Raw genomic sequence first — 8,583 nt, 5'->3', positions numbered from 1 at the left:
GAATCTCCTCTAGCCACAATACAGTTAAAATACTGACTACCCGGAGCAAAGAAAGTAAACTTAGAGCTGCAAATTAGAGCCTATATATGAATACAAATCCATCACGATAACAATAGATTTCTTTTTTTTTTATCCTTTTCTTTTCTTTTTTTTTTTAATTATTAACTTGAGTATTTCTTATATACATTTCGAGTGTTATTCCCTTTCCCGGTTTCCGGGCAAACATCCCCCTCCCCCCTCCCCTTCCTTATGGGTGTTCCCCTCCCAACCCTCCCCCCATTGCCGCCCTCCCCCCATAGACTAGTTCACTGGGGGTTCAGTCTTAGCAGGACCCAGGGCTTCCCCTTCCACTGGTGCTCTTACTAGGATATTCATTGCTACCTATGAGGTCAGAGTCCAGGGTCAGTCCATGTATAGTCTTTAGGTAGTGGCTTAGTCCTTGGAAGCTCTGGTTGCTTGGCATTGTTGTACTTTTGGAGTCTCGAGCCCCTTCAAGCTCTTCCAGTTCTTTCTCTGATTCCTTCAATAGGGGACCTATTCTCAGTTCAGTGGTTTGCTGCTGGCATTCGCCTCTATATTTGCTGTATTCTGGCTGTGTCTCTCAGGAGCGATCTACATCCGGCTCCTGTCGGTCTGCACTTCTTTGCTTCATCCATCTTGTCTAATTGGGTGGCTGTATATGTATGGGCCACATGTGGGGCAGGCTCTGAATGGGTGTTCCTTCAGTCTCTGTTTTAATCTTTGCCTCTCCCTTCCCTGCCAAGGGTATTCTTTTTCCTCATTTAAAGAAGGAGTGAAGCATTCACATTTTGATCATCCGTCTTGAGTTTCCTTTGTTCTAGGGATCTAGGGTAATTCAAGCATTTGGGCTAATAGCCACTTATCAATGAGTGCATACCATGTATGTCTTTCTGTGATTGGGTTAGCTCACTCAGGATGATATTTTCCAGTTCCAACCATTTGCCTACGAATTTCATAAACTCGTTGTTTTTGATAGCTGAGTAATATTCCATTGTGTAGATGTACCACATTTTCTGTATCCATTCCTCTGTTGAAGGGCATCTCGGTTCTTTCCATTTTCTGGCTATTATAAATAAGGCTGCGATGAACATAGTGGAGCACGTGTCTCTTTTATATGTTGAGGCATCTTTTGGGTATATGCCCAAGAGAGGTATAGCTGGATCCTCAGGCAGTTCAATGTCCAATTTTCTGAGGAACCTCCAGACTGATTTCCAGAATGGTTTTACCAGTCTGCAATCCCACCAACAATGGAGGAGTGTTCCTCTTTCTCCACATCCTCACCAGCATCTGCTGTCACCTGAGTTTTTGATCTTAGCCAATCGCACTGGTGTGAGGTGAAATCTCAGGGTTGTTTTGATTTGCATTTCCCTTATGACTAAAGATGTTGAACATTTCTTTAGGTGTTTCTCAGCCATTCGGCATTCCTCAGCTGTGAATTCTTTGTTTAACTCTGAACCCCATTTTTTAATAGGGTTATTTGTTTCCCTGCGGTCTAACTTCTTGAGTTCTTTGTATATTTTGGATATAAGGCCTCTATCTGTTGTAGGATTGGTAAAGATCTTTTCCCAATCTGTTGGTTGCCGTTTTGTCCTAACCACAGTGTCCTTTGCCTTACAGAAGCTTTGCAGTTTTATGAGATCCCATTTGTCGATTCTTGATCTTAGAGCATGAGCCATTGGTGTTTTGTTCAGGAAATTTTTTCCAGTGCCCATGTGTTCCAGATGCTTCCCTAGTTTTTCTTCTATTAGTTTGAGTGTATCTGGTTTGATGTGGAGGTCCTTGATCCACTTGGACTTAAGCTTTGTACAGGGTGATAAGCATGGATCGATCTGCATTCTTCTACATGTTGCCCTCCAGTTGAACCAGCACCATTTGCTGAAAATGCTATCTTTTTTCCATTTGATGGTTTTGGCTCCTTTGTCAAAAATCAAGTGACCATAGGTGTGTGGGTTCATTTCTGGGTCTTCAATTCTATTCCATTGGTCTATCTGTCTGTCTCTGTACCAATACCATGCAGTTTTTATCACTATTGCTCTGTAATACTGCTTGAGTTCAGGGATAGTGATTCCCCCTGAAGTTCTTTTATTGTTGAGGATAGCTTTAGCTATCCTGGGTTTTTTGTTATTCCAGATGAATTTGCAAATTGTTCTGTCTAACTCTTTGAAGAATTGGATTGGTATTTTGATGGGGATTGCATTGAATCTGTAGATTGCTTTTGGTAAAATGGCCATTTTTACTATATTAATCCTGCCAATCCATGAGCATGGGAGATCTTTCCATCTTCTGAGGTCTTCTTCAATTTCTTTCCTCAGTGTCTTGAAGTTCTTATTGTACAGATCTTTTACTTGCTTGGTTAAAGTCACACCGAGGTACTTTATATTATTTGGGTCTATTATGAAGGGTGTCGTTTCCCTAATTTCTTTCTCGGCTTGTTTCTCTTTTGTATAGAGGAAGGCAACTGATTTATTTGAGTTAATTTTATACCCAGCCACTTTGCTGAAGTTGTTTATCAGCTTTAGTAGTTCTCTGGTGGAACTTTTGGGATCACTTAAATATACTATCATGTCATCTGCAAATAGTGATATTTTGACCTCTTCTTTTCCGATCTGTATCCCTTTGATCTCCTTTTCTTGTCTGATTGCTCTGGCTAGAACTTCAAGAACTATATTGAATAAGTAGGGAGAGAGTGGGCAGCCTTGTCTAGTACCTGATTTTAGTGTGATTGCTTCAAGTTTCTCTCCATTTAGTTTAATGTTAGCAACTGGTTTGCTGTATATGGCTTTTACTATGTTTAGGTATGGGCCTTGAATTCCTATTCTTTCCAGGACTTTTATCATGAAGGGGTGTTGAATTTTGTCAAATGCTTTCTCAGCATCTAATGAAATGATCATGTGGTTCTGTTCTTTCAGTTTGTTTATGTGATGGATCACGTTGATGGTTTTCCGTATATTAAACCATCCCTGCATGCCTGGGATGAAGCCTACTTGATCATGGTGGATGATTGTTTTGATGTGCTCTTGAATTCGGTTTGCCAGAATTTTATTGAGTATTTTTGCGTAGATATTCATAAGGGAAATTGGTCTGAAGTTCTCTTTCTTTGTTGTGTCTTTGTGTGGTTTAGGTATAAGAGTAATTGTGGCTTCGTAGAAGGAATTCGGTAGGGCTCCATCTGTTTCAATTTTGTGGAATAGTTTGGATAATATTGGTATGAGGTCTTCTATGAAGGTTTGATAGAATTCTGCACTAAACCCGTCTGGACCTGGGCTCTTTTTGGTTGGGAGACCTTTAATGACTGCTTCTATTTCCTTAGGAGTTATGGGGTTGTTTAACTGGTTTATCTGTTCCTGATTTAACCTCGATACCTGGTATCTGTCTAGGAAATTGTCCATTTCCTGAAGATTTTCAAATTTTTTTGAATATAGGTTTTTATAGTAAGATCTGATGATTTTTTGGATTTCCTCCGAATCTGTAGTTATGTCTCCCTTTTCATTTCTGATTTTGTTAATTTGGACACACTCTCTGTGTCCTCTCGTTAGTCTGGCTAAGGGTTTATCTATCTTGTTGATTTTCTCAAAGAACCAACTTTTGGTTCTGTTGATTCTTTCTATGGTCCTTTTTGTTTCTACTTGGTTGATTTCAGCTCTGAGTTTGATTATTTCCTGCCTTCTACTCCTCCTGGGTGTAATTGCTTCTTTTTGTTCTAGAGCTTTTAGGTGTGCTGTCAAGCTGCTGACATATGCTCTTTCCTGTTTCTTTCTGCAGGCACTCAGCGCTATGAGTTTTCCTCTTAGCACAGCTTTCATTGTGTCCCATAAGTTTGAGTATGTTGTACCTTCATTTTCATTAAATTCTAAAACGTTTTTAATTTCTTTATTTCTTCCTTGACCAGGTTATCATTGAGTAGAGCATTGTTCAATTTCCACGTATATGTGGGCATTCTTCCCTTATTGTTATTGAAGACCAGTTTTAGGCCGTGGTGGTCCGATAGCACGCATGGGATTATTTCTATCTTTCTGTACCTGTTGAGGCCCGTTTTTTGACCAATTATATGGTCAATTTTGGAGAAAGTACCATGAGGAGCTGAAAAGAAGGTATATCCTTTTGCTTTAGGATAGAATGTTCTATAAATATCCGTTAAGTCCATTTGGCTCATGACTTCTCTTAGTCTGTCGACATCACTGTTTAATTTCTGTTTCCATGATCTGTCCATTGATGAGAGTGGGGTGTTGAAATCTCCCACTATTATTGTGTGAGGTGCAATGTGTGTTTTGAGCTTTAGTAAGGTTTCTTTTACGTATGTAGGTGCCCTTGTATTTGGGGCATAGATATTTAGGATTGAGAGTTCATCTTGGTGGATTTTTCCTTTGATGAATATGAAGTGTCCTTCCTTATCTTTTTTGATGACTTTTAGTTGGAAATTGATTTTATTTGATATTAGAATGGCTACTCCAGCTTGCTTCTTCTGACCATTTGCTTGGAAAGTTGTTTTCCAGCCTTTCACTCTGAGGTAGTGTCTGTCTTTGTCTCTGAGGTGTGTTTCCTGTAGGCAGCAGAATGCAGGGTCCTCGTTGCGTATCCAGTTTGTTAATCTATGTCTCTTTGTTGGGGAATTGAGGCCATTGATGTTGAGAGATATTAAGGAATAGTGATTATTGCTTCCTGTCGTATTCATATTTGGATGTGAGGTTATGTTTGTGTGCTTTTCTTCTCTTTGTTTTGTTACCAAGACGATTAGTTTCTTGCTTCTTCTATGGTATAGCTTGCCTCCTTATGTTGGGCTTTTCCATTTATTATCCTTTGTAGTGCTGGATTTGTAGAAAGATATTGTGTAAATTTGGTTTTGTCATGGAATATCTTGGTTTCTCCATCAATGTTAATTGAGAGTTTTGCTGGATACAGTAACCTGGGCTGGCATTTGTGTTCTCTTAGGGTCTGTATAACATCAGTCCAGGATCTTCTGGCCTTCATAGTTTCTGGCGAGAAGTCTGGTGTGATTCTGATAGGTCTCCCTTTATATGTTACTTGACCTTTTTCCCTTACTGCTTTTAATATTCTTTCTTTATTTTGTGCGTTTGGTGTTTTGACAATTATGTGACGGGAGGTGTTTCTTTTCTGGTCCAATCTGTTTGGAGTTCTGTAGGCTTCTTGTATGTCTATGGGTATCTCTTTTTTTAGGTTAGGGAAGTTTTCTTCTATGATTTTGTTGAAGATATTTACTGGTCCTTTGAGCTGGTAGTCTTTACTCTCTTTTATACCTATTATCCTTAGGTTTGATCTTCTCATTGAGTCCTGGATTTCCTGTATGTTTTGGACCAGTAGCTTTTTCCGCTTTACATTATCTTTGACAGTTGAGTCAATGATTTCTATGGAATCTTCTGCTCCTGAGATTCTCTCTTCCATCTCTTGTATTCTGTTGGTGAAGCTTGTATCTACAGCTCCTTGTCTCTTCTTTTGGTTTTCTATATCCAGGGTTGTTTCCATGTGTTCTTTCTTGATTGCTTCTATTTCCATTTTTAATTCCTTCAACTGTTTGATTGTGTTTTCCTGGAATTCTTTCAGGGATTTTTGCGATTCCTCTCTGTAGGCTTCTACTTGTTTATTAATGTTTTCCTGTGCTTCCCTAAGTGTGTTCATGTCTTTCTTGAAGTCCTCCACCATCATGATCAAATATGATTTTGAAACTAGATCTTGCTTTTCTGGTGTGTTTGGATATTCCATGTTTGTTTTGGTGGGAGAATTGGGCTCCGATGATGGCATGTAGTCTTGGTTTCTGTTGCTTGGGTTCCTGCGCTTGCCTCTCGCCATCAGATTATCTGTAGTGTTACTTTGTTCTGCTATTTCTGACAGTGGCTAGACTGTCCTATAAGCCTGTGTGTCAGGAGTGCTGTAGACCTGTTTTCCTCTCTTTCAGTCAGTTATGGGGACAGAGTGTTCTGCTTTCGGGCGTGTAGTTTTTCCTCTCTACAGGTCTTCAGCTGTTCCTGTGGGCCTGTGTCTTGAGTTCACCAGGCAGCTTTCTTGCAGCAGAAAATTTGGTCTTACCTGTGGTCCCGAGGCTCAGGTTCGCTCGTGGGGTGCTGCCCAGGGGCTCTCTGTAGTGGCAGCAACCAGGAAGACCTGTGCCGCCCCTTCCGGGAGCTTCAGTGCACCAGGGTTCCAGATGGTCTTTGGCTTTTTCCTCTGGCGTCCGAGATGTGTGTGCAGGGAGCAGTCTCTTCTGGTTTCCCAGGCTTGTCTGCCTCTCTGAAGGTTTAGCTCTCCCTCCCACGGGATTTGGGTGCAGAGAACTGTTTATCCGGTCTGTTTCCTTCAGGTTCCGGCGGTGTCTCTGGCAGGTGTCCTGCTGCTCCTGGGCCCTCCCCCACGGGAGCCCAGAGGCCTTATACAGTTTCCTCTTGGGCCAGGGATGTGGGCAGGGGTGAGCAGTGTTGGTGGTCTCTTCCGCTCAGCAGTCTCAGGAGTGCCCACCTGACCAGGCGGTTGGGTCTCTCTCTCACCGGGTCTGGGAGTAGAGAGCTGCTCAACAATAGATTTCTTAACAGAAACCCAGGAGGGCTTAGAACGATGAATTTTATGTCCCTAAATGCAACCCACAACACAGACCACAGTACATGGTAAAACTTTATGTTACTGTTGAAGGAGATAGAAACATTCCCTGCAATGCACGACCAGCTCACCTGCCGTCATGGCTGACAAGGGAGCGGCCTTTGATGAAACAGTGCAAGAACATGTGATCAACGAGGAGTACAAAGTATGGAAGAAGAATACCCCTTTCTTTATGATTTGGTGATGACTCATACCTTGGAGTTGCCTAGCCGAATTGCCCAGTGGCTTCCAGATGTGACCAGGCCTGAAGGGAAAGATTTCAGCATTCATGACTTGTTCTGGGAACACACACATCGGATGAACAAAACCACCTGGTGATAGCCAGTGTCCAGCTCCCTATTGATGATGCTCAGTTTGATGCATCCCATTATGACAGGGAGAAAGGAGAATTTGGAAGTTTTCGTTCTGTCAGTGGGAAAATTGAAATAGAAATCAAGATCAACCATGAAGGAGAAGTAACCAGAACCCTTGCATCATTGCAACTAAGACTCCATCCAGTGATGTTTTTGACCTCACAAAGCACCCTTCTAAACCCTTCTGGAGAGTGCAACCCAGATTTGGGCCTCTGTGGACATCAGAAAGAAGGTTATGGGCTTTCTTGGAATCCAAATCTCAGCGGGTACTTACCATACCATCTGCCTGTTGGACATCAGTGCAGTTCCAAAAGAAGGAAAAGTGGTGGATACAAAGACCGTCTTTACAGGGCAAACAGCAGTAGTGGAGTAGTATCTGCTCCTCGGGTCTGTGTTTGGGTCAGTTGGTGATGACCAGAAGCTTATGACTTGGGATACTCGTTCAAACAATTCTTCCAAGTCAAGCCACTTGGTTGATGCTCACACAGCTGAAGTGAATTGCTTACCTTTCAACCCTTATGGTGAGTTCATTCTTGCCACAGGATCAGCTGACAAAACTTGCCTTGTGAGATCTAAGAAATCTGAAACTCAAGTTGCATTCCTTTGAATCACATAAGGATGAAATATTCCAAGTTCAATTGTCACCTCACAATGAGACTATCTATCTTAGCTTCCAGTGGTACTGATTATCGGCTGAATGTCTGGGATCTAAGTAAAATTAGAGAAGAATAGTCCCCAGAAGATGCAGAGGATGGCCCACCAGAGTTGTTGATTCATGGTGGTCACATTGCCAAGATAACTGGAATCCCATGAACCTTGGGTGATTTGTTCTGTATCAGAAGACAATATCCTGCAAGTGTGTCAGAGAACATTTATAATGATGAAGACTCTGAAGGAAGTGTGGATCCTGAAGGACAAGGATCCTAGACATTTTTGCACTGATTTTAGACTCTCCCTGTTTTTCTCTGAACCCTGAGATGGATTAAACATTGATTTGAGACACAGACTTTGTTCAGCTATCCTACTACAATAGGTGCCACAGACAATGATATTATCCCAAACCATGGGTATTTTCTACATCTTTTTTTCTCCATCTTTATTAAATTGGGTATTTCTTATTTACATTACAATTGTTATTCCCTCCCCTCAAGAGTCCCATTCACTGGGGGTTCAGTCTTGGCAGGACCAAGGGCTTCCCCTTCCACTGGTGCCCTTACTAGGCTATTCATTGCTACCTATGCAGTTGGAACCCAGGATCAGTCCATGTATAGTCTTTGGGTAGTGGCTTAGTCCCTTGGAAGCTCTGGCTGGTTGGCATTGTTGCTCATATGGGGTCTCAAGCCCGTTCAAGCTCTTTCAGTCCATTCTCTGATTTTTTCAATGGGGGTCCTGTTCTCAGTTCAGTGGTTTGCTGCTGCCATTCGCCTATATATTTGCCGTATTCTGGCTGTGTCTCTCAGGAGAGATCTACATCCGGTTCCTGTTGGCCTGCACTTCTTTGCTTCATCCATCTTATCTAGTTTGGTGGCTGTATATGTATGGGCCACATGTGGGGCAGGCTCTGAATGGGTGTTCCTTCTGTGTCTGTTTTAATCTTTGCCTC

The 8,583-nt window shown here is 41.9% G+C and overlaps 1 pseudogene; it reads left to right on the top strand.

Annotated features, from left to right (window-relative positions):
* Positions 1–6,706: 6,706 nt before the first annotated feature.
* Positions 6,707–7,907, top strand: Rbbp4-ps1 (RB binding protein 4, chromatin remodeling factor, pseudogene 1; annotated as a pseudogene).
* The last annotated feature ends 676 nt before the right edge of the window (positions 7,908–8,583 follow it).

The sequence above is a fragment of the Rattus norvegicus genome, chromosome 9, assembly GCF_021556685.1.
Source record: "Rattus norvegicus strain SHRSP/BbbUtx chromosome 9, alternate assembly SHRSP_T2T, whole genome shotgun sequence".
In the NCBI taxonomy this organism is placed as follows: domain Eukaryota; kingdom Metazoa; phylum Chordata; class Mammalia; order Rodentia; family Muridae; genus Rattus; species Rattus norvegicus.
Note: the sequence above shows the minus strand (reverse complement) of the source record. Positions and strands in the feature narration are given on the sequence as shown.